This window comes from Panthera tigris, chromosome D2 (assembly GCF_018350195.1).
Source record: "Panthera tigris isolate Pti1 chromosome D2, P.tigris_Pti1_mat1.1, whole genome shotgun sequence".
NCBI classification, from domain to species: domain Eukaryota; kingdom Metazoa; phylum Chordata; class Mammalia; order Carnivora; family Felidae; genus Panthera; species Panthera tigris.
Genome location: NC_056670.1, coordinates 63,715,053 through 63,742,225, shown reverse-complemented (window position 1 = coordinate 63,742,225; position 27,173 = coordinate 63,715,053). Strand labels below are relative to the sequence as shown.

General features: G+C 42.0%; 1 long non-coding RNA gene across 1 annotated transcript; it reads left to right on the top strand.

Moving 5' to 3' along the window:
- Positions 1-257: 257 nt before the first annotated feature.
- On the top strand, positions 258-26,307 carry LOC122232022. The gene is made up of 4 exons (XR_006209341.1): positions 258-601; positions 11,672-11,747; positions 24,527-24,584; positions 26,222-26,307. It is a non-coding gene; the product is annotated as an uncharacterized LOC122232022 (long non-coding RNA).
- Positions 26,308-27,173: the final 866 nt, after the last annotated feature.

The following is a 27,173-nucleotide window of genomic DNA, read 5'->3' as shown; positions in this document are numbered from 1 at the left end:
TAGACATGACAGGAAAAGCTGACTTCTAAGAAATTCGTGCAAAATGGTTTATTCAAGGAATGAGTCAGTGAGTACAATTGATAGGGAAAAATCTGTTACAAGATGGCCAGCAGGACTGACAGGGGAATTCCAGTCCCCACTCGAAGACTCCCCTTCCGGGTTCTTCTTCCCATCCCACTCCCCGCATGCGCCAAATGACTACCAATACGGAATGCGGAAGTGACGGACTATAAATTGATCCCTCTGCTTATGCCTGGGCTCAGACCTCTGGAGAGTGATCTCCTCTGACCTGCCAGTGTGAAATAATCTTGCCTTCCAAGATCTCCGAGTGCCGCTTGGCTCTTCTGCCAGGTGATCCAGACCAGGTTCCGTAACATTTGGTTTCCTGACCGGGAAACCGTGCTGGCCCATTGTTGCCACCGGTTTGGGGAAAAGGACGACGCGGTGACGGAACGACGAATCGCAACGGAGAAGGCGCGCCCTGCCTGAATTTTGGCAGTCTCCCTTTCGGGGGCCTCAGGCCGGCCCCAGTCTGTCTGCCATTCCCACTGGACTGGAGGAGACTTGGCCGTGGAGGATCTGGACCTGACGTCGGATACAGGTAAGGCCTGGGGCCCCAGTTCAGTCTGGCCCACCCATAGGGGCGGAAGGGGGACCTGATCACTCCCTGGAGACTTGAGAGGTCTCACAGGTAGAAATTCCGTGGGAGGGAATGTCATAACCTCTGGTGTGTATGTGAGTGAATATGCGACTGGGTCTGGCTTGCCTGCCAGGTTCGATTCTGTAGCTCCATGGGCGGGCACCCTTAAGGTCCCCAGAAGCCCATGGAGTCTGAGTGGGCCTGTCTGTGATTCTGTGGTGAATGGCATACAGTCTATGGCGGCATTGGAATAGTTTCCGGTGGTAAGTCACAAAGCTGAGACCGCTATGGCTAAGTGTCATCTAGGTTCCTTTGGGACACGAACAGACGGGTATCTGACTGGTCTCCTCATTAGAGGGGTCACCCCTACCGGTCTGTCTGTCCTTTTGACTCCATCCCACGGAACATTGCAGGGTCAGGACAGAGCAAAGAAGGGGTTTTTGGGAGACTATGGAATTAAGATGACACCCGGCAAGTAAGGACCCTATGCGAGTTGGAATGGCCTACTTTTGGTGTAGGATGGCCTTCGGAGGGAACCTTAGGTATCCCAATGGTGCACCGCATCTGGCATGTTGTTGACAGAGACCCAGGTTATCCTGATCAGTTCCCTTATATCGACTCCTGGTTAGAGATTGCACAAACCCTTCCCCCTTGGGTGCGACTTACCTGCAACAAACAGGGACACGCTAGTGTCTTAGTCGCCTCGACAAAGTGGCCCAAGGAAGGTCAACGGAAGTCCTGACCTCCACAAATTCTTGCTGGTGATCCAGAGGAAGAACCAGTCTTACCCCGCTATATGAACCCCCCGGTATCTTAATACTCCGCCACCTTCAGTCTCCCCACCACCTCCGGACTCAGCAGATCCTCTCTCCCCCCCAGATCAGTGGCCACATTCTGCCCTCAGCCTGATTCAGGCATCCTCCAGATGCTGGTCCACACCTGCTGGTACCAAGAAGCTGTCCTCCAGGGCATCTGAGCAGGGGCTAAGAAGCCCATGAATATGCCCTGCAGCAAGGGGAATCCCGGGGATTCTTTTGAGGGTCTCTGCGAGGCTTATACCCTGTTTGATCCAAGGCAGAAGAGAGACACGACAAAAGGACAGGGAAGGTCCAGCCGTCAAATATGGGGAGGCCCCAAACCTCTTTAGCAAGGGATCTCCTACTACAAGGAGAAAGGACATTAAAAGAATAAATATTCCAACTGGGGAAAGTCCCAGAAACCCAGCTGATATGCACAAGAACCCTGAAAAAAAGACCTCATAGGCCTAGCAGGAATAGATTCATATTGAGGGGGACCAGGCTCACTACTTCTTGGCCCCCATGAACCCATGTCAAAATAAAAGTAGGGGGCCAAACTATGACTTTTATGTGAATTTGGGGGCCACACGGTACGGCATAAATTCCTCTACCTACTTGAGTGCTCTATCCCTCTCCTCGGCCAGGATATACTCTCAAAACTGGGGGCCCAAATAACCTTTGAGCCAATGGGACGCACCAGCCTCCAATTGGACCCAAAGGGAGGCTATTCTGCACCCAAGCCCAACCAAGCGGCCCGCCCGAATTCAGGACTGCCTTTCCCACTGTATGGGCCGAGGACAACCCTCCCCACCCCCACCGGACTTGCCCGCAACCAGGCCCCAGTCATTGTAGAGTTAATCCCAGGGGCTCAACCGCAGAGACAGCAGCAATACCCCCTCCCACAAGAGACAAGGGCAGGCATCCAAGAACACCTGACCAGACTCAAAGAAGCAGGCATGCTGGTTGAGTGCCAATCACCCTGGAACACGCTGCTTTTGCCAGTAAAGAAGCCGGTAGGAAAGTACCGACCAGTTCAAGCTCCTTGCACCTGGTGGTCCCGAACCTGTACACCCTCCTCACCCAGATTCCAGGCTCTTCCAGATGGTTTACCTGCCTAGACTTAAAGGATGCCTTCTTCTGCCTTCTCTTGGCGCCCCCCTCCCCCCACGGATCCAACCCTTGTTTGCCTTTGAATGGACTGAACCAGACACAGGGCATCAGATGCAACTGAGTTGGACGTGCCTCCCACAGGGGTTTTAAAACTCACCTCACCCTTTTTGGGGAGGCACTGGCTGGAGACTGCTGGCTTTCCAAGGGAGGCCACACACTGCACCCTTCTCCAGTATGTGCATGGCCTCCTCCTTGCCAGCAATACCTGAGAGAATTGTGCAGAGGGAGGGCAGAAGGGCCCTCCACCAACTCCTGTCAGACTCAGAGTATCGGGTCTCATGAAAAAAGGCACAGATCTGCCAAGAGCAAGTCCGATACTTAGGCTTCCTCCTTACCCAAGGAAAATGAGCTCTAGGGCCAGAGACCTCCCTACCCCAGCGCCAAACTAAGAAGGGGCTACGAAAATTCCTAGGGGCTGTGGGATTCTGCCGAATCCAGATTCCCAGATTCTCAGCACTGGCAATACCCCTCTATAATCTCTTGGTAGGGCCGGATCGAGAACCCCCTGTCTGGAAAGAGGAGGCTGAAGCCACATTCCTAGAGATAAAGTCCGCCTTGGGGCAGACACCAGCCCTTGGCCTGCCAAATATAAAAAAGCCTTTTAATCTCTGTGCATGAGAAGGTAAAGGTCATCCTCAGGGTTCTCACACAGACTGTTGGCCCTTGGCCATGGCAACAGCATACCTGTTGTAGAGGCTGGACCTGATGGTGGCAGGATGGCCACTGTGCCTTAGGGCACTAGCTAGCAGCCACAGTTCTGCTCATTAAGGAGGCAGATAAACTCACCCTGACAAGAACTAAATGTCAAGGTTCCTCATGCTGTTGTGTCTCTCATGCCTCTCTAACTCTCAGCTAACACAGTACCAGGAATCCTCTGTGAGAATCCACGGGTCACTCTTAAAACAGTATGGACACTGAACCCCTGCAACTTTCCTACCTTCTGAAGGACATCAGATCATGACTGCTCTGCGGTGACAGATAAGGTATTCACAAGCTGCCCAGAACTGCTTGACCAGGCCCTACAGAACCCAGACCTCACTTTATTCAGTGATGGTAGCAGTTTCATCACAGAGGGCATTCAAGTGACGGTATGCAGGGACATGTCTTCATCCGAGCACTCAGCTCTAGTAAAGACAAGCTCGTCAACAACTCCCGGTACGCCTTTGCTACCATACACATACGTGGGGCAATCCACAAAGAGAGGGGCCTCCTCACCGCGGTAGAGACCAACAGGAACAAGGAGAAAATACTAATGCTCCTCGAGGCCTTCTGGTGTCCAAAAGAAGTTACAGTTCTACGCTGCAAAGGGCACCAGGAGCGGGACGACCCTATAGCATGAGGAAATTGTCTAGCAGACAAAGCAGCCAAGATAGCAGCTAATAAGGAGGTAGACATAGCTCCCTCCCTTATCTGCACTGAGACCCCCACCAGGACTTCAAAGAAGAAATTGTCCCTTGTCCCCGGTTCTGCTTGCCAGCCACAATCCACAGGGATAACAGGCCTATGTTCCTGGCTGACATTATACAAACCAGCCTCAAAGCTCAGGGGAAGTAGAGCAGATGAATTGCATACTCAAGGGAACCTTAGCCAAGTTATGTCAGGAAACAGACCTCCCATGGCCGAACCTGTTGCCCCTGGCCCTCCTGCGTGTCCGTTACACATCAGGAACTCAAGGTTTCTCCCATTTTAAACTAATATATGGGAGGCCCCCTCCATGTCTAGGAAGCCTCCCAGGGAACCTGCACCAAATAGGGGATAAGGGAATAAGAGAACACAACGATATACCATTGAGAGGGCCCCAATCTCTTTAGGATCCCCTGTATGCCCCTTCTCACCAGGGGACTCGGTCTAGGTCAAAGACTGGAAAAAAGACCCTCTCAAACCCGGTGGACTGGGCCTCATACTGTTATTCCGACCACCCCTACTGCCCTCAAGGTCACAAGTATCACTCAATGGGTCCACCACTCCAGAATCAAGAGGGCCAATCCTGAGGAGCCCCAGAATTGAAAGACTGCCCAAATCCAATCTCAGCCCTGCTCCAGCCACACGCTGGAAGCTGGCTGGTCTACCCATGGCAGAAGCTTGAGGAATCACTGGTCCGATGAAATGAATAGACTGTCCTTACTCCTTGCCATCGGATTGGCAGAGGTTGCCCCAGAAAGCTGGGGAAACAGCGAGAGGTTCCTGCTCACACTCCCCTTCCTCTTATGGATAGGATGTTTTGTTGGTATTGATTGCCTCTGATCTGGGCCCCATTTGTAAGAGCAGGGTGTCTTCAGTGGAAGAATCTGAGGGGTTGAAAAGCTTAAATGTGGTGTAAACCTCTATCGGTCTGCTGGTTTGCCTGCCAGTGAGAAGGTTACTAATGCCATTTTGGGAAAGTGTTTTCACTGATGTATGTGCCTCAAGCTTCAGGAAAAAGAGATTAAATCATTCTCAAGATAAAAGTTGGTGCTTAGATTAACCTTCAGCCTTAAGGCCCAGGCTAAATGAGGGGTGTTGCTACCTGTCCTCCCAGGGGCAGGGATAGCCACAGGGATAGGGACTGGCATAAGGGGCATAGGCTCTTCTGTGGGACTAACGAGTGGCCGACTCCCTAGTGTCCCTACAGAGTCAAATAAGTTCCCTGGCAGGAGTTGCCCTCCAAACAGACAGGCACTTTTGTTGCCAGTAAAGGGGACACCAACATCTTCCTTGGAGAACAATGCTGTTACTTTGTAAAGTAGTCAGGAGTGGTCACAACCAAAGCCAGGGAACTAAGGGAAAGGACGAGCCCATAATAAATGAAGATGATGCCCTCTAATACAGCCTAGATCTGTCTATGGGACATCAAAGAGGGGAATGATAGAGAAAAATCTGTTATAAGATGGCCAACAGGACTGATAGGAAAATTCCAGCCCCCAACCAAAGACTCCCCTTCCAGGCTTTTCTTCCCACTCCGCTCGCTGCTCTAATGTGAATGCAGAAGTAACAGACTATAAACTGTTCCCTCTGCTTATGGGATTCAGACCTCTGGAGAGTGATCTCTTCTGAGCCCACCAAAGTAAAATAAACTTCCTGCCTTCCGAGAGCTCCAAGTGCTGCTTGGTTCTTCTGCCAGGTGGTCCAGACCAGGTTCTGTAACACAAGGAGTATTTTACTTAGGGAAACTACAGTATTCTAATGGGAACATAGGAAATTAACAAGATTATCCCAGTTAAGAGTAAACAGAAGATCACAATAACAGTAGTAGAATTTTGTTGTGGTTATTGTTGGTTGTGTCCACCTGCAAGAACTCCATTTTCCTCTAATTCTTCCTGATTTGGTAAGGTCAAAAGTGAATTATTTTTGCTATAATTTGTGCCTTTTCTATTCTTTTTTCCTGCACTGTTCATATATGATAAAATCAGAGGGCGAAAAGTTACAAACATGTAGTTCAACCCAAATAGTTATCACACTCTCCAGGGGGCATCTTATATGCCTTTTTTGTTTTTGTTTTTGTTTGTTTGTTTGTTTCTGCTCTATTCCATTGTCTTCTGTTGAGGCTATGGATATTCTATGTTATTTCCTTCTTTCTCTGGTCTATATCTTTGCTCACACGAACTTTCATATTTCATATTCACATACATAAGACCTAGAGAGATGGTAGTTCATTCCCCTACTTTTGATTTATTCTGTTTCCCAGGTACAAAGTAGAACTACTTCATTTCCTCTATGTTTTTACAGAGTTCACTAAGACAGTTCTTTTGTTTTACTGATTTAAAAAAAAAAATAGCCAATCTACTCAACTGTCAGACATAAATTCATGAAGATTGGATTATAAATGATCAATACTCTTCTCTCCTCAAGACCACTCTTGCTCTTTGGCATTAATTTATCGTTCTTGGACCAATTTAGTACTGCTCAACTCTCTTTTCTCTTGAGATAAGATATTTCTCAGAAGGTTACTGGATCCATTATATCAACAGTCTTCTGGAGGGCCTGCCTCACCCATCTTCAGACATGATCAGATAAATCTAAAACATTGAGAGAATATAATTTAGCTTCCTGCTTGGAAACATCCACTCTAATATATATGTGCACTGTTATTAGTTTGTGTATTTTACATTCAATATATTTTTCCATTGTTTACAAGTATCCACATGTAAAAAAAAAACACAAATAAAAATTCAATTGTCATATCATCACAGAGACTCTGAATAACATTTTTTCATATATAAGGCATTTATATAGCTAATTATGAACAGAATGAGAATCTGTTTTGTTTTGTTTTAATGTTTATTTTGAGAGAGAGTGCAAATGCATGTAAGCAGATTAGGAGCAGAGAGGGAAAGCAAAAATCCCAAGCAGGCTCCACTTGTCAGTGCAGAGCCCAACCAATGCAGGGCTCTATCCCACCAATCATGAGATCATGATGTGAGCCCGAGATCAAGAGTCAGCTGCTTAACCTATTGAGCCACCCGGGGGACCCCAGGGATCTGTTTTGGATCATTGTTACTTTCAATTTTAATATTTTAACAATTTAAACATTTAATGGTTGGGTGTTTTATGACTTGAGTCCAGTTATCTTTGTATATCCCTCCATTGAGGATATTATGGTTAATATCTTTTTACCTAAACAGGCAATAGGGAGAACACAGAGTGATATAAGCAAAGACATCCCATTGTTGATACTTGAGCCTGGACTATGAAAGAATTTTATATCTGTGATACCCTGACACAGTATTCAATCGCAAAAGTAGGTGTATGAGCCATTGTATGATAGGTCAAACCCTGATCTGTACAATGGACAGAATTATTTGCTTTGGCATCACATAGCTGCAATGTTCATATTAAAATAGCTCACATATTCTTGAATACCCATTTGCAATTCAATAATTATGGAAACTTTGTATTCCTTTAAAATTATTTTCATTTAAAAATTGAGAGCTAGGTTGAAGGTACAACTTGTTAGATGCTGTAACTAGCACTCAGTGACCCACAGTGTAGGTCTGATTTATTATGCAAATACAGAGGCAGAATAATATATTCTGTTTAATCATGCAGAATTTTTTTTTGTTTGATGGAGTGTCCAGGCACACAAATGAATATTCTATGAATCCGAAATCTACTTCAGAAAGGAAGGTATTTATAGGGGGTTGTAAGAGCAAGGTGCCAGAACTGTGATTTACAGAATATGCCTGGTCGATTTTAGAAAAACAGTTTGTCTTTAAACAACTGAATTTTATAATGAGAAAATTACCAAAAGCTTTTAGCTACTCAGGTTATTTAAGTGAAAGATGAATTTGTCCATTATGAGCTATAAAACCCATTGATTACTTGACTTGATTACTTAAATCTTGTGGCCTGAGAATCTTGTCTGACTGATATATCCCCCCTTCACCCAGAATGTATTATTGAAGAATGATTTTATGATACTGCAGCATTTCAGGTAAGCACTGTTCTCTCAGAAAACATGAGGAGATAATTCACACGGGCAAACGATAATATATTTAGAGGCCAGCAGCATTTGTTGGCAGCCATTAACCATTCCCACGCCAGTGCCAAAACTCACATCTCAAGTCTAAAACCTGAACTCAGCAGGAGAACCATGAATAATTTGGTTTTTAGCATTTTTCTCAGGGTTCAAATACCTTTGAGCAAAATTATTTTTTTTTTTTTTTGCATGAGAACTGATACATATATCAGAGCAGAATAATTGGGAAAATGCTGACTATATGAATGAATGAATATATGTGGAGATTAGGTTCATGTGGGTTGCCTTGCAGAAGTGAGAATATTGTAAAATTTCTTTATTCTTGATGCTAACCTTGAAGGTAGGTACTATTATTCCTATTTTACAGACAAGAAATCTTCAGAGAAGCTATATAACTTTTCCAAAGACATTCAGCTGAGAAACAGCAGCATTAGTATTTCAAAACAGATGTTTCTACCTTTTTGTGTGCTCTTAGAGGAGGACCATTGGTGATTTCAGACTTGATTTTTAAAAACCGTAAGGAGAATGTCATGATCAAAGTTATAGAAGGAAACATATGTAAAAGGAAACAACCACCAGAAATTTAAAAAATTGCACTAATATATTGTTAACATGCCAACCAACTGTGGACCTACCTAATTTGATGGCTGTCTTCTAGTTCATTTCAAAAATCAGATTAACGTTTATGAGTCAGTTAGTAAAGATTACAATGTTTGTTGCAATTATCCAGACTGAGCTGACTTCTTCAAGATTCCCTGCTCTCTCCACAATCCATGAGAGACTGATGAATCCTCTCAAGAAGAAAATTTTAGAGCTTATTAAAAAAAAAAAAAGAACATAAAAGATACAATTTGCACTCAAACTGACAGATTTTAAAGTTGCATGATTTGTAATGTTTGAAGGAAGCCAAGGCCAAGATTAACTCATGATGTTCTTAAAATTATGATGGCCATCTGCCTTCCAGTATGTTAATGTAGAACCAATCTCTGAGAAGTGCTCCTCATTACTGAAATAATAATAATGTAGAGTGTTGTGCAAATTGCATTTATTTGATTGCTGCATCATTAAGAGTCTTTGATGCTTCAGGGCCATCTCTACAAAAATGTTCAGCAGTAATTTGAAACAATTCTGGCTATTTACTACATTCAGTCTTGTTCATATTCATTATTTATTTACTTTTTAATTTTTAGGTAATTCTTCCAGAAGACAGTTGAATAGAGAAATAATTTTTGCTTTTAAAAGTTTACTAAATGGGGGCACCTGGGTGGCTCAGTCGGTTGAGCGTCCTGCTTCGGCTCAGGTCATGATCTCACAGTTTGTGGGTTCGAGCCCCCTGTTGGGCTCTGTGCTGACAGCTTAGAGTCTGGAGCCTGCTTCAAATTCTGTGTCTCCCTCTCTCTCTGCTCCTCCCCTGCTCATGCTCTGTCTCTGTCTCTCTCTCCTTCAAAAATAAATAAAAACATTAAAATTAAAAGCATAAATAAATAAAAGTTTATTAAATGATAGTACCCTATTTCTACTTGAGGTTGTAATTTTTTTTTTCTTTCTGTCTTTATCCTTAGTTGCCATGAGGATGAGAGCTGCTTTGTTCTATCTGATGGCTACTTTTCTGGTTCTGTGATTTGGGGAAGAAGGGGAACAGATTTCACAAAATCCCCTTCATGTCCTTACTTAGAATGAGGCAAAGAAGAAAAGGTACAAGAAATAGAACTCCTGTTGATGGTTCCCCAAATGGCTTTTGCCCTTGCCTTTCTTTTCTGTAGCTGTGTTATTATCAGCATTTCCTTCTTTCCACAGTACCACATGTACTGTCCTGGGGCAGCACAGTCATGGGGCAACAAAGGCACAAAATGGGGCCTGTAGAGGATCCAATGGTTGGCCAAGGTAATGTACCACTAAACTTCATAGTTTATTTATTTATTTTGAAAAAGAGTGAGAGTGCGAGTGGGGGAGGGGCAGAGAGAAAGGGAGAGAGAGTGAGGATCCCAACAGGCTCTTCACTGTGAGCGTGGGGCTCAAACTCATTAACCACAGATCATGAGCTGGAAGCCAGAGCCTGATGCTTAACCCACTGAACCAACCAGGCTCCCCTGTACCACTAAATTAGCCAATAGAATATGATCCCTCTGAAAGTAGAGACCACAGGTGTTTTGCATTAGTATCTCCAGTGCTCTAGCACATGGTAGGGGTCAAAAATTCTTATTTAGAGAATGAAACTGACAATCTCACTCTCTTCCCCTCTCTACACCTAAGTGTATTCTTACCAGCAATTTGTGACTCCTTATGCTTATTTAAGGGACTGAAAAATCTTCTTAGGAGGAATAACCAGTCTGCTTGGTAGAGTTTGTTGGAGAAGGAACACCAACGTTTGGGACAATGGGTGTTGTCAAAAATAAATAAATGCTGGGCATCTGGGGGGCTCAGTCGGTTAAGTGTCTGACTCTTAATCTCCACTCAGGTCATGATCTATCAGTTCATGGGATCAATCCCCGCATCAGTCTCTGCACTGATGGCATTGAGCCTGCTTGGGATTCTCTCTTTCCCTTTCTCTCCGTCCCTCCCCCTGCTAGTGTGCTCTCTGTTGCTTGCTCTATCTCTCAAAATAAATAAATAAACATTAAAAAAAGAAAGAAACAAATTTGTTGGAGGTGTGGTGGAAGGATGGACAGAGAGAGGAATAAATTGCAGTAGATCCTTTAGCAGATGAATAAACACAATAAGAAGGGATAGCCAGAAGGGTTCAAAAGTGATCTGAAACAAATACCTATTTCAGTGACCTCATCGGGTTAGTATGAAGAGTGCTCCGAATCATAGGAAGAATAGTTATAAATACGTCAAAGAGTATTGTTGTGAATTTGAAGCTACTAGTTCATCACATGCCTTTCCCCTCCACATTCTGAATCAGTGGGCCAGCTTTATTTCTGCCTATTTTGATTAAAAAACTAGAAGGACGGGGCACCCGGGTGGCTCAATTGGTTGAGCATCTGACTTCAGTTCAGGTCACAGTCTCTCAGTTTGTGAGTCTGAGCCCCACGTCGGGCTCTGTGCTGACAGCTCGGAGCCTGGAGCCTGGTTCGGATTCTGTGTCTCCCTCTCTCTCTCTCTCTGCCCCTCTGCTTCTTGTGCTCTGTCTCCGTCTTCCTCTCAAAAGTAAATAAACATTAAAACAACAACAACAACAACATAGCAGAAACATGAATTTAGGTTTCCTAACAGATCCTTTCTCCTCTCTAAACCTAAAAAGCAGGTGGGATGGCAGGCTGCATTTGCAGAGCACACACTCACCTGGCTGGAAGGTGACAGACAACCCCCCACCTTATCAAGCGTAGAAAGGGCAAGATCCCGAGATTCAAGCAGCACAATCAGCATTTACCATATTAGCCCTGCCTGAGAGAGAAGTAAGGACAATTGGCAGTAGTAACTTTAGTGGTCTCACCAATCAAATAAATGATCCCTCTGCCAACGGGGAGAGAGAGAAGAGGGGTAGATTCTTTTTCCCCATTCTCTCTGAGCAATAGAAGTTCCTTGTATACAGGTTGGCAAGAGTGAAGGGGAAGGAAATGATTTCTGTAAATATTATCGTCTCCGTTATCATCCCTTCTCTTTCAGTGGCAAAGGATTCAACTCTCTGTGAGGATCTTAGGGGCACAGGCTCAGTGACGGCAAGACGGCAGATAATTTCACAGTGAGTAGCGCCTAGTGGGAGCTTTGGACACGATTTCTCTCTGGCTACCAGAACTCATTCTAATGACACTGGATAGTAAATTCTGGACCCTGGTTGTGTCATACTCTGAATATCCTTCCTACTAGTTTACGTCTGTAGGAGCTCCTCAAACTCTGTAGGAAGTATTGCATGAAAGCATCTTTTATGAGATGGGTGAGTATGAAAACTCTAGAGAAATTCTCTTCACACACTGATTCCTCTTTGGATCTCTTTTTGTAGTTCACAATAACAGCCACATTTCTATTAAATTAGAAGGGCACAAGCTACAGAATTTAATCTTAGTAGTGCTTAGGTTGTTCTCTCTCTCACTCTCTCCTCCCTCTCTCTCTCTGTCTCTCTCTTTCCTCCCTCTCTCCCTGTCTCTCTCTCTCTCTCTCTCTCTCACACACACACACACACACACACACACACAGGCCCACACACACACACGCCCCCCCCCCCCACACCACACATACAGCCAAAAAATTGTGATTGAATGATTTATAAGCCTTTCTACATAAATGTGAACTGGAGGTTACATGCGTGTGTGGAGGGGGGCTATTCTTTATAAAGAATTATTCTTTATTATGAGATACATATGACAGCAGCAGCTACAATTATAAGCCGATTAGGTAGATAATTGACAACACAAGCGTACTGTGGTTGTGTTCCTTTTGTTTCAATTGTGTTTAATACAAGTGGCATTCTGTACTGTTCACAGAGTGAGGCTTCTAATCAAGGCACAAATGATCTTCTAATTAACTGCCTTTTGTCTGATCCTCTGGAATAAAATGTAGTTTTGTTTAGGGAAATCAAGTAGGTGTCAGACTCATCCCAGACTTTATTACGGGGCTCCTCTCTTTGCTTTCCAGTGGCTTTATCATCAGAGCCACAAAATTAGTGCTTATACATTGTGAGTGCCATGCAATCACTGAGTAAATCATACCAGTATCTTTACCAACCAGGCATATTACAAAATTCTGAATTGTGACTTGGTCATATTTTTCAATTTTGTCTCCAGTGGTTTTGATTGTTATCACAATCAGCTTGTAAAATCATTTCCTAGTCATTGATTCTTATGCGTGGCTGCACATTAGAATCACCTGAGAGGTTTTTAAAAACCATAAATGCCCACATTTCCACCCCAGAGTAATGTAATGAGTCTCTAGAGGTAGGAGGACCCCGTAGCAGGTGATTCTAATATGCACCAGAGTTGAGAATCACTGACGGAGACCAAAGGTCAGCTTTTTCATTTTTTTTTTTCTGTAAAGCCCAGATGGGAAATATTTTAGGCCCTATCACAACCACACAATTCTGTAATAACTAAGTAACTGCCATCCAGCAGCCATAAACAATATGTAAACAAAGGGGTATGGCTGTATCCTGGTAAAACACTATATGCAACTGTGAAATTGTGATTTATAATAAGAAATATTTGGTCTTTGTCCTCATTTCTGTCACAGAGCTCCTGAAACTTGGAATTTTCTAAATGATGAGGGTGTTTTTTGTTATATAAATGAAGTGACTTTCTGAATGTACCTAAGGATGCCAGACATCTGGGGAGAAGTCAGGGCCTGGAGGTTGAATCAGTCGCCAATGGCCTACATTTAATCACTTGTGCCTATGTAATGAAGCCTCCATAAAATCCCAAAGGGATGGGATTTGGAGAGCTTCTGGATTCATGAAAATGAGATCTGGGGGGTGCCATGCTTGGACCCCTGGAAGCTCTGTGCCTTTTCTCCACGTATAGCCTGAGGCTTCTCTCCCATCTGGCTGTTTCTGATTTACATCCTTTTATAAGAAACCATGATCTAGTAAATAAAATGTTCTTCTGAGTTCTGTCCCTCTAGCAAATTAATCAACCCCAAGGAAGGGGTTGTTGGACCCTCAGTCTATAGCTGGTGGGTCAGAAGCATAGGTAAGGACCTGAGACCGTGACTGGCATTTAAAGTGGGAAGGGAGGGGAGGTCTTGTGGGGCTGAGCACATAACCCATACAATCTGATGCTGCCTCTGGGCGAAGAGTATCAGCATTGAATTGAATTGTAGGACCCCCAGCTTATGTCAGAAAATCGCTTGGTATGGGGCCTCCTCCCATGCACACACACATTGTTATTAGGTTCCATAATTCTTTCAATAACCAAAGGCAGTGTTAAAATTCAGCTGAGTAGATTTTAAAAATCTAATTGGCTTTATTAATTGATTTCATTAATCAAGAGCATCCCATCTGTCAAGCAGAGGGAGGCACCAAGGAATTGTACAAAATGTGAGGTTTTTATAGGAAAGAGGGTGGGGCAAGGAAATAATTAACCAAAGAAAAGAAAGGATTGTTTCCGACAGGGTTGCTTTCCCTTAGGGGGAAAAGAGCAGGGCTCTTACCTTGCAGATGACCTCATCTGTTGAGGTGGGTATTGGAGAGGACCCCTGTGACAAACTGCCTCTTTGGTGTGGATGAGGAAATTCTTGAACAAGCCTTTCTGGGGGAGGTTGAACTATTGAGTAGGTTAAGTACTAAGCCCCGGTTTGGTGATTTGGCCTAAATGACTCATTTTGGACCCATGCTTTTCTTTTTAACACGAACAATATTAAAATGTACGTGGTCTGAGATTAAGGATTTGGATTCAATACTAATTTTCACCTCAGAATCAGTGATTAATTTAATAAATGGGCATCCATCATGATGTGCTGACAGACAGCAGAATATACTAAAGAGAGCATTAGCTTTGTAACCGAACCAACGTGACCTGACTCCTTGGCAAGTCACAGATGCACTAGGTGAGCTGTTGCACAAAGTGAACTTTATTTGCAGCAAATAAAGAGATCACAGGGAATCATTTCCAAAGCTGTAACTCGGAGAGCAAGGGTGAATGAGTTCCTTTTATTTAGACTTAAGGTGAATATTTAGAAAGGAGAGCCTTGTCCTTGTTTGTAGAGGTGGGCAGAAGGCCAGGCGTCTTTAGGAAATGTGCCTAACACACACATTGTCTGTTATGTAAATGAGGTTTGTGCTCCTCCTTGGGCGGAGATTTTAGTATCACAATGAGGTAAAGGCAGTTTATTCCAGAGGTCACTCCAGGGTCCATCTGTGCAGGTGTGAGTCTGGGGTTATGTTCAAACTGGTCTTCCTGTGAGCAGTCATTATTGCTTGAGGGGTAGTTTCGGTTTCCTTCATGGGGTGTTACCCCCACAGGGTCCTTTGCCTGAGTTAAGAGATAAGCTGGACAGAAAAGCTTAAGGAAAAATGTGAGACAAATGTCAGCGAGTATAAACAGGTGAGTAGTAAAGGTCAGGTCTTGGGGTCTAGCTGGTGACAGCTTTAAAGTAAAAAAGTATCTGGGTTCGAAACCTTGCTTACACTGCCACGATTTGCTGCATAAAAATGAGAATGCCATTCAGCATATGTGAGGCACAGCGTCTTCACTTCTAAAATAGGAATAAGGCTAGGACGTCAGGGTGTAACCGAACCAAGGAGAGTTCGGTTCGCTCCTTGGTGCGTCAGAAACTGTTCCAGGTGGAGTTGTCGCACAAAGAAAACTTTATTTGCAGCACACAGGAGACCACAGGGGATGGCTTCCAAAGCTGTGACTCCGAGAAAGGGTGAAGGGGGGGTTCCTTCTGTTCAGGGTTAGGGTGAAGATTTAGACAGGAAAGCCTTGTCATCTGATACTGTGACTGAGCAAAAGGTGGCGCATGCGCCTTGAGGAAACATGCCTACACACGCTGTATGTTATGCAAAGGAGGCTGAGCTTAGGCCCTGACTCGCGCCCCTGCAGACTCGCGCCCCTGCAGATGGACCGTGGAGTGACCTAGACCGTAAGCTCCCAGTGGTCTGGATGGTCTGGCCTGGCTGGAGGTCTTGTCAGGGCACTTGATATCCCCTCGAGGGGCAGTTTTGCTTTCCTTTTGCCTGAGTTAAGAGATAAGCTGGAAAGAAATGCTTAACGAAACTCCTGGGGCAAAGGGTAGTCAGTATGAGCATGTGGGCAGTAAAGGTCAGGTCTTGGGGTCTACCTGGTGACAAAGGGACCATGGTGCTGCTGAATTTCTCAGGAAAATTCAGTAGTTTCCCTAGCAAATAATACTTTATTGCGCATTTACCATATAGTAAGTGCTGTTCTAATCATTTCTATTCATCAACTTATTTCATTCTCCTGTGGGGAAAGACAAAGATAAAAATGACACGGGCTTGTCTTCACTGAATTTCCACCACAGTGGAGAAAAATATGTATATTCATAAACTGCTACATTTCAGGAATTTATTTCAGAACGTGGTAAACTGGTCCTTGCTAAAAGATTTGCTGCGATATACTAGGTATTAGGGAGGGAGAATCACATTCAAGTGTGTTAATTAAAATCTTCAGAAAATGGGGCCCCTGGGTAGCTCACTCAGTTGAGCATCCCATTTTGGCTCAGGTTATGACCTCACGGTTCATGAGTTTGAGCCCCAAATCGGGCTGTCTACTGTCATCACAGAGCCTGCTTTGGATCCTCTGTCCCCCGCCCCCGCCCCTCCCCCCTCCCAAAAAAGCATTAAAAAAAAAGTCTTCAGGAAAACAGCTGGTAGTAAGACGTGGTGCCTGAAGGCTGGGTGTAATTTCACCTTGCAGGTCTAGGAGTAGTGGACGGAAGTTGGACAAAGATGGGGAAGTGGGGAAGCAGGAGATGTGTTTAGGGAGGAAGGCTTCATTCGCCCTCGTGCTAGTGGAACAGAAAGTGTTACTGCAGCTTAGAGTCACAACGTGCAGGAATCAGATTTCCAGGTTACATAGTGGAACCTATTATAAATCAACAGAGAAATATTTGAGGATTGTAGAGGTGATGCTATGTTTTGAGCTGTGATTTAGAACAATGAATCTGACTGTGGGGGGAGGGAATTGTGGTATTGTTCCTTCCTTCTACTCATTTCATAGAGTTGTTGTAATGATTAAATGAGTTAATAGAGTAGAGCTCTTAGAGCAGTGTCTGACAAAGGGTGGGGACTGTATAGGAATTGTTATTGTTCCATAAATGATATGAAACCATTATCTAACCTTTAAGAAAGTATCTTTTTTTTTTTTTTTTTGATTTGTCTAGTGCAACATAGCTCTAAAAGACAATCATAGATGTATTTGCATCATACATTCTGTACTGATGTTAAGGGCACAAAAATGCTAACGCTTGAAAATAGGGCAAAAGAGGTGGGGGCAAGCCTGTCAGTGTCATGCTAGTGCATTACTATCCACAAACTGTTTAACTTGGGCCCACTGCCTTTGCAAAGTAACCATAGGAGGTTTTGAGCTTAGGCAAGACCGAGTGCTGGAAGTACAGCCGTGGAACATTGGATAGATTCAAATAGGAGGCAGGAAACCAGAGCTCAGTTAAGCTTTCCAGCTAAGAAGCTGTGAGAATTTTAACCACAGTGATGGTATCAGACGTACAAAGGAGAACTCAGATTTAAGAGCCTCGATAAGTTCAACGCCATGGCGAAGCAGAGGATGGCTAAATGGCAAGAAATAAAAAGTCTACATCAGTGTTTTCTAAACAGTGGAGTCGTTAACAAAAGTCGGGAGGTCTCAAGGAGGAGGTGATTAGTGGTGAAGCTGTGGTCGATTTGTGGTCGATTTCTTTCGACCATGTTCTGTTGGAGGTATTCAGAGCAGAGCTATCCTGCAGGTAGTTGGAAATGTGAAAATTAATCAAAACCAAGTGGGAATCCTGCAATTCCATGAATTGGGTAACTGTGAGAAACCATGAGCAAGTTTCCCTGCAGAGATATCCTACCACCTTTTCCTTTCCTGTTGGCTCAAGATTTGGTCAAGTCAAGGAAATTCAAAGGACATACTTGATTGTGCAAGAAGCCAACTTCACTCTAGCAAATCACTAATCTATTCTAACTGTATGCCAAGGTAAGATGATTTTCTCTACCTGTGTGCATTAAGGGGCATGTTTTACATAATACTTCTCAGAGCAGATCCATGTGCCATAGAAAGCTAGTTAATTTTGTTCTGTTTTGTTTTCTCATTTCATGGTAGATACATTTGACATACTGCTTTTATTTACTCAAGGCGAATGGATGCCAAAAATGTGAAGAAGTCAAATATTAAATTTTAAAATGGGAAAGTATGCAAAAAGCCCACACAGCTCTCTGCACCTTTTCCTAGGGTACTGTGGACTTAGAGTTGAAGAGTGTTGAATGAAGGTCTTGTAAGAAACCATGTAGATAAGAGAAGGTTGAAGGAGTTGAGAGTAACATTTGAGGGTAGCTGGGAATCACGAAAAGTTTCTGAGATGAACATGTGCACAATCAGATTCCTTCAGGTGTTTGATGTAGACTAGTATAGCAGCCAAGTTGACAAGGAAACAGGTGAGTTAGGAAGCTCTTGAAGTGAATAGTGGCAAAGTATATGAAAGACACCAGAGAAGTAGAATTGATAATATTTAGCAAATGACTAGTTGAAAGGAAAGGAGGGTGAGAAACATGCATCAAAGGCCACCATATTTTTCAAGCTTGAATGGCTGAAGAATGTTAGTTCAATTAAACAGGTCAGGAAAGCTGGTAGGAGAAGATGTGGCTTTGTTCCTTGTTCTGGAGCAGGGAGGACTTTGAACAGGAAAGTTAGATTATCTGTTAAGGACCTTTAAAGAAAGGTGAGATGTGTGTGAGGTGAAGGTTAGGGAAAGAAGAGGGCATGGGTGACTCTTTGGGTTGGAATTGAGCAGAAGGAGGAGAGGTTTTCATTTTGCCCACATGCCCACTGATCCACCAGTGGATTCCAGGCCCATTTCCTGATTCAAGCTTCTAGGAAGTGTGATGACAAAAGACTGATCCATACGTGGTGGGTCACTGCCTCAAAGTCACCAAGGGCCGGACATGGGATTGTGTACGTTCAAGGGATGGGAAGCTACTAGAAAAGTGTGGGCTCTCTCTTCAATGCATACACCATCTCCTAATGTTTGAGGGCTCCCTCTGTGTTTTTTGTTTGTTTGGTTGGCTGGTTGATTTTGATTTCTCCTTTCAGATAATTCAAGACTAACTACAACATACTTGTCATTTTTTTCCAAACAAACGTCTGCTGATTTCACTTAGTAATTCAAGAAAGGTATAGGCTTTGCTTCCTTCTCAAAATATCCCCAGGCCAACCCTTTTCATTTTACTTTCCTGCTTCATTAAAAAATGTGTACTTCTGCTTTGGGAAAGCTACACTTATAAAAATCTATTTTTATTTTTTTTGCTAACCTTTGTCCGATACCCACAAGTAGTAGTGGCATATAGTATAGTGGTATAAGGGTATAAGTATAGTTTCCCACTACGCAATTTAAGGGATACTAACAATAGACTGTGGTTAAATTAACTGTCAGATGGTCCTCCTCACCATGACCTTTTATTTAGGGTGGCAAAACTAAACCCTCCATTGTTATGTGGCGACAACCCCACAACCACCCACCTCCACCTCCCCTCCAAAAAAGACAAAAGCAAAACATACAAGAAAGCAGTTGAACTCATGAATTCCTATACAATCAGTTTTACACAAGTAGTTAGTAATCAGTTGTTGGAATACATTCAGAGGGTATTCGTACTTGGCATTTGGGTAGCCCTTATTTACAGTGAGCACAATTTCTGAATTGTGTTAATGAAACTGATGCTGATATAATCATTTCTTTTCTACAGTTCTTCTCAATTTGGTTTCATTCTCTAGCCCTTTTGAAAGATCCTAGGGAATAATGTGAGAATAATTGTCCCCATAATCTACCACAGTCATGGCTTTTTCTAGTGTCCCTTTATTTATTTATTTATTTATTTATTTAAAAAAATGTTTAACGTTTATTTATTTTCGAGACAGGGAGAGACAGAGCATGAACGGGGGAGGGTCAGAGAGAGAGGGAGACACAGAATCTGAAGCAGGCTCCAGGCTCTGAGCTGTCAGCACAGAGCCCGACGCGGGGCTCGAACGCATGGACCGCGAGATCATGACCTGAGCCGAAGTCGACACTCAACTGACTGAGCCACCCAGGCGCCCCTCTAGTGTCCCTTTAACAGTGGCCATTGACCTAGTTACTTTTAAAATAATCAGTTGTTTCACTGAACTAACCCCATGATGGTGGTAGCTAAAGGCACTTTTTTTACTCCCTAATGGGGATTTACAAACGAGAATGGTTGAAGAAAACCATTGCATTTGATAGTGACAAATACCTTTTATTATCTTCACTCATTTTTTTTTTTACTGGTATTATTAGAGTCATTTTCCAGTTCAGTAACAATTTCTAGTCCTACACTCATTGAAAACATGCAGATCTTCACTGTGTCTTTATCCTGTTGCCTTAAAAAAAAAAAAAAAAAAAAAAAAAAGTAGCTTCCAGATTCTATGATGAGACAAATTGCCTCCTGAGAGGCAGATTAAGTAAAATTCATTTCTATTTTTGTTAGAACTGGCAATGACTCTAAAACCAGGCACCTTCTCACCAGTAATTACTTTGTGGCAGCCTTCATTTCAGGAGGTGCCAATGAATGGAATCACACCAATCTGTCTCTAACACCACTGGCACATCAATGAAAAGAAAAATTGCACAGAAGATAAAAAACACCTATGTCTGAAACAAAACAAACAAAGGAAGGGCTCTAAGAGCATTTTTTATCAGCACAACAGTGTCCGTTTGGTGATGATGATTCACGGAATTAGTGATAGAGAGCTTCTGGTTCTTGGTAGGTGTATCTTAAAGCAAAATACACGACCCCATGCCAAGTGTTGCTGGTGACGGTACTTTGAAATGATAGGTTGTCTCAGAAAATTTCTTTCTTTGTTCACTCAGGCTAACGTTGTTATATATACATACATACATCTATGTATTTGACTTCTCACTGAGAATAACCTGTTCGTCATTAATTCCTTATAACACTCAACACTCAACATTGTCCACTCTGAACTGAAGGCCACCCAACTCAAAGGGGGTTAAGCAAGAGGAAGTTCCTCACACACCCTCTCTTCTCAAAATTGCATCACTGAAAAGTCCAGTTTGGAGTTTGTTCTATTCACAACTATATTCCAGACCTTGAGTAATGTGATTAGAGTTTAGTCTATTTGTCTCCATTTGTCAGTTTATCCTTCTCTTGGGCTGTATTCTTTTTTTTTAAATTTTTTAAATGTTTTTATTTATTTTTGAGACAGAGAAAGAGCATAAGCAGGGGAGGGGCAGAGAGAGGGAGACACAGAATCTGAAGCAGGCTCCAGGCTCTGAGCTGTCAGCACAGAGCCTGACACGGGGCTTGAACTCACAGACTGTGAGATTGTGACCTGAGCTGAAGTCGGATGCTTAACCGACTGAGCCACCAGGTGCCCCTCTTGGGCTGTATTCTTAAGCGGGTTTCCACTTTATGACGGTGTTCGCAGCTCGAGGCTTTTGTCTCATTAGCTGAGCATAATCAGCAATTCCACGCCTGCCTTTCATTGGCTTGGATCCCAAGCCCATGTCTGACTCAGTTACTCCAACTAGATGTCATGGAGGGTGTTTAATTGACCAGACACTGGTCATTTGTCAAAGCTTGGGATGGAGGTAGAAGAAGGATGGTTTTCCATTGGAAAAACATATTATTTCAGTTAATACATTATGGGTACAATTATTGGTATATGGGTGAATGGATGAGAGACACACACAAATAATGTCAAAAAAATCTACCAGCTTTTGAAATGCTTTAACCAGTGGTTCTCTTTTCAGTCCTTGAGCAGAACAAATCTTTTACCACTTGGCATTTTCATGGCACTTATAGGTGTTTTGACCATAGCCCTTTTTTATACTGCCACATAATGATCATTGACATTACTATTTCCTTAGACATTTTCTCTTCTATAGAAATGTGAGATCCAAGAAGGCAGAGAAAAAGTCCTTTTTTATCTTGTATAACCTCCAACACTGTCTCCATAGTAGAGTCTCGATAAAAATGGTACAAATGATTTCACAGTTCATTCCCATCTATTTAAACTATTGAACTTTAGTTGCCTTTTTTACCCCCTCACTTCAAGTTCTGGTTTTCCTTTCTCTGGGAAGATTGTACAAAGGGTTTTTACTTTTACTGTTTATTTTCTAAAATTGTATTGATTTATTAAATCAATAAGGGAAACCTCATGTCATCTCCTCCATGAAGTCTTTCTCAGGCACCCTGGTCTTTATAGATCATTGCCTGTTTATTAAATGTGTTAATAACATCCTTTCTTGCTATTTTAACACCACTTTATGTGTTTTTATATCCTCTCTAGTCAACTACATTAAAATACCATAACTTACCTTCTATTCCTCTGCAGTTCTTGAGAACAATTATATAGATGCTTGGTTAATGTATGGCATATTGAAAAAGTGTGCAACACAAGAAATCAAAGGGAAAAATATATTGTGATGTTAGAGATGGCTGAAAAGAACTCAGCTAAATATGTATGTTAGTGATATAGACTAAAATACCAACCATCAAATCTGTCTCAAGGTGAAAACAGATGACATTTCTTCATTTCCTAATTTTCTACCCCAGATATGTTCTCTTATGTAGTTAGAAAAAAGGGCAGGTTTTAGAAAAATCCAAAGGGGGAAAATTTGGTTTTGTATTACTCATATTTACTCAAATATAATTTTATCAATAATTATCCTGTTGAATGTGTATGTGTGTGTATGCGTGTATATCTATGTGTGTGATTATATAACGTTTGTAAAGATAAACTACAAATCGACCTCTGGTCATGGCTATTTTAAATTCTGAATTAGTGGTATTTACATTGGCAATGACTTTGTATTCTTGGATATACTATTGTATTAATTCGCATACAAAATTCAATAGGTAATAATCTTTTTGCCTAGAATTTTCAAAAGATAAAGGAATAGTCTTTAAATAATATAATAATTACCATAAAACATTATATCATAACACAGTGGAGAAAAAGAAGGCTGAAAAATTGGATGGTAATTCCCTAAGCTTTGCATTAAATGTTGCAAAGAAAGGATCACAGTAAATTTGTGATACACATGTCTGATAAATGTGTTAAGTGCCCTAAATTCTTCAATTTTGATTAAAGAGAAAGGCACATACTTTAGAATATCACATGTTTAGACAGAACACGTTTATATTCTACACATATATTCTATTTATATTCTTGATTGACTAAAGAAACAGGAGAATCAAAATACTACATTTAAATTTTCCTGGGTAAATATTCAGTTAGGACTCCCAGAATTTTGTGGTATTTGATTTAGGAAAGATAGTTCATACATGACAGTGTTAATGGTATGTGTTTCAAACTAGATGCCTCAACTGTATGAATATATTTAGGGGGCTTATATGATCATTGAAAAAAAGTATTGATAATAAATTTTCACTCAGGTGATGAGTAATACATAGTAATTGTCATCAGAGACCTGAAAATACGGTACAGGGTGGATATAATAGAGTTTGTCATATACAGTGATGACGGTGGTTTCAAGAGACTCTGGTGGCTGTGTTGGGGATCAATGGACAGCTGACTTTTGACTTAGATCAAAGGGACCCTATAAGGGTTTACTGGTGGGCAAAAGCTGGGTGGAGGTTATGTGAGGGGGGTCTGTGTGGTTTCCAGTAGAACATCTGGTGTTGAAATCCCTGAATCATGTTGTGCCTTTTAGCAAGACGTTGATGACCATTAGTTCTCTCTCGTCAAGTGAAATTAAAATTATTTGACAATGGTCATTTGCTCTTTGGAGAAGATCTACTAAATGCACTTAAAATTTTTTAATTTAACAAGTGTTAAAATCTCCTGTTCCACTCTAATTTATCACTGAACCCAACATCTTAAGATATCTCGAAACTTCCTAAGTTGCTAATTATGAAATCACAAACCATCATTAAACTGTTCTCTTTTCTTAAGTTTATTTATTTATTTTGAGAGAGAGAGAGAGAAAGAGGGGCAGAGTGAGAGGGAGAGAGAATCCCAAGCAGGCTGCATCCTGTCAGCACAGAGCCCAACGTCAGGCTCGATCTCATGAACCATAAGATCATGACCTAAGCCATAATCAAGAGTTGGACAGTTAAGCAACTGAGTCACCCAGGTGGCCCATCATTAAACTATTCTTAACTTTTATGTGCTATACCAGGAATACATTATTTTAAATGATAACAGTTACCTGAAGTTTTTTAAATAAACAATTTTAAATATTGGGGTGAGTGTTTAAGACATAGATGGGCATTTTGCATTATAATGTAACTTATACATATAATGTTTGCCCAGTTTTTTAAAGGGCAGATTTTGAGACATGTTACCAGCTTAGTATTTGTATTGAGATTATAAAACTTGATTTGCTTGGCACCTGTAGAATCTAAGGCTGACAAGAGATCAGGTAATCTCTCTATATTCTTGATCATTTTCTCAGGGCAGTTCAAGAAATACAGGAAATGGAAAAGTTGTACTTTGAATCTAATTGTTTTTTGAGTGACATTAGATAAAAATTTTAATCAAGCATTTTTTAAAAGGGATGCTGGCATCAAAGTTTAAAGTGTTGTCTTGCATATTGATGGGCTCTAAACTTTTGGAACACATACTTAGAAACATGGTTTCCCCTGTTTCTCTCCATATGGGTGGTTGGCAGTTAGTATACTCCTCACTTCTCTTTGCCTCTTGACTCACTTTCCTCCCAGGAGACAGAGACACTGACTTGTGAGGCTGAAGAAAGCTTGGTATGTTTTCCCCCACACCTTTCTCTTCCCTCTATCCGGATGATATACCTAAAGTTTTGTGCTTTCTCTTTTGCTCTCCATGCCATATCTCCTATCAGGGTTACCTCTGACCACAGAGACGCAAGACAAACCATGTCCAGGGATACCTGAGACTGAGTAAGTGGCTACCCTGGAGGTCATTGTTAGGAGGCCCAGGTATAGTTAGATGTGGTTAGTTGTTTGCAAGATATTGACCAGATTCATCAGTAATAAAAATATTTATGGTCCCTACCTTTGTTCTCTTATAACAACTTTTATTAATTAAAATTTTTTTAATGTTTATTATTACTTTTTGAGAGAGAGAGAGAGAGAGAGCATGAGTGGGGGGAGGGGCAGAGAGAGAGGGAGACACAAATCTGAAGCAGGCTCCAGGCTCCAGGCTGTCAGCACAGAACCTGATGCAGGGCTTGAACTCATGAACTGTGAGATCATGACCTGAGCTAAAGTTGGACGCTTAACTGACCAAGCCACCCAGGCACCCCATAACTTTTTTTTAAATTGAGTTTCATATAACAACTTTCAGTTGGTTCAGAACTCTGCTGGAAACAAGGGAGCTTTTTATTTGGCATCCTCAAACTCCCTCAGTGGGATTGCCTAAAAGGATCTGTCTCATTTTATAGTCTCACAGAGGTTGACCCTGAGTGAAGATTAGAGAGCATATAATTTACTAGGGAAAGGGAGGGAGGTGGGTAAAGGACATGTTATTAAGCCAGTGTCCATGATGATCAACTTGACATTTATCCAGCTGGGGAACTTTGGAAACAGACTAGGGCTACCGCAACCAAGATGTGAGAGACTTGGGCCATTTATACAACACCTTCCATCAGTTATGATTTGGGAGCTGCTCCTGAAGATCATTGATTCTCTGACACTTCAGGCCTGCAGTATGGCAGAAGGTTCTGGAGCCATAGCCAGGAATGCATAGCAACATTATTCATGTACTGGAAGTTGAAATTGTAGCCCATATGTACTGAAATAGAAAAGGGTAAGTGTTATGTAAAGGGCTTAACAGTGTGCTCTAGATGAAAGCTTTATTAGGGTCAGTTGTGTAGTGGACATTGAACCCCTCAAGTGAAACAGGCTTTAGAAGTTCTGGCATTGAGATCCCCTGAAAGTTTATATGACTAATATGATTTTAAATTAAGTTTAATTAATTCATTAATATACCAAGTCTCTGCTTTAAAGAAGCAATATACAAAACTTGGAGATCTGTTTGTAAAGTCAAATCGATATCCCTCTTTGGTTGATTAGTAGGTATCAGTTATAATATTAGTTACTTTTCCTATATACTTCAGTGTTCAAACCTCAAAATTCTCTGAGGCAGCCCTCATATATTATCTCTCCAAACTGGCATGGTACCAGCCAGAGATCTTGAAGTCAAAGTAGAATTAGATTCAAATTCTAACGATGCTATTGAATAACTATTGTCTTTGGTCAAGTTACATAATGTCTTTGACTTTCAGGTTCCCAACCTAGATAATGTAGGTTACATTAAACACCCAACAGATCTGACAATTGAATGAAGTAATGCATGTACAGGACCAGCAGGGAGCCTGGCATTTAGTAGATAATCAGCACAACATTAGTTTCCAGAACCATGAGGAAACAGAGTATTAGAAAAGTAAACTTTTAGAGATCATACAGGTAGCAAGTGTTGGAGATAAAATTAAATCCACTAATGACACTAAATACAGCAGCCATTCCACAATATCAATCATCAATAGAAATCTTTGCCTCTGTTTTTTATCTCCTAGGTGCCATCCTGTTGGTGACTATAATTACTGTCCCTGAAGAATGAAACAAAGACTTCCCACTAAGATCTATTGTAGTCCAATTTATATTTCAGAAGTTTAAATTGATAATTAAGTGATTTTAACACAAACTTTATATTTGAATCTTAACTTTGTTTGAGGTGATATTCTGCTGTAAGTATCTGGTGATAGAGCTGGCATGTATTTATTTATTTATTTATTTATTTATTTATTTATTTTTAACGTTTTATTTATTTTTGAGACAGAGAGAGACAGAGCATGAACGGGGGAGGGGCAGAGAGAGAGGGAGACACAGAATCGGAAGCAGGCTCCAGGCTCTGAGCCATCAGCCCGGAGCCCGACGCGGGGCTCGAACTCACAGACCGAGAGATCGTGACCTGAGCTGAAGTCGGCCGCTTAACCGACTGAGCCACCCAGGTGCCCCATAGCTGGCATGTATTTAAATGATACTTAAATTTTATTAAAATGATGAAGCTAGGATTTGGGCTCTGAAACTAGACTGGGGTTTGAATCCTATTCTACCACTAACTAGCTGCTTTTGTGCCTCAGTATCATCATTTATAGAGTACAGATTGCTTTCACCAAAGTTGCTACAAAGGTCAAATCACTGAATATGTAGAAAGTGCTTAAAATGGTGCTGTTTCCATAGTGAAGTCTCAATCAATGTTATTATTTGGGAGAAAAGTTTCCTGACAGAATGTTGTGTGATATCATAAAATGAATACGTTAATAAATGTGGGATTAGGAGCCTTGGCTAGGAATTTTTTATGTCCTTGCAATAGTTGATGATGATCAGGGCCAGAAATGAGTCTTTAATAGTCAAGAGAAAGCCACGTAGACGGAGACCAAAATGGAAACTACAACCAAAAAAATGTAGAACTTGCTCCTGGCATGTTTCCAGAAGTCTCAAGTTAAGAATAGGCTGATTAGCACA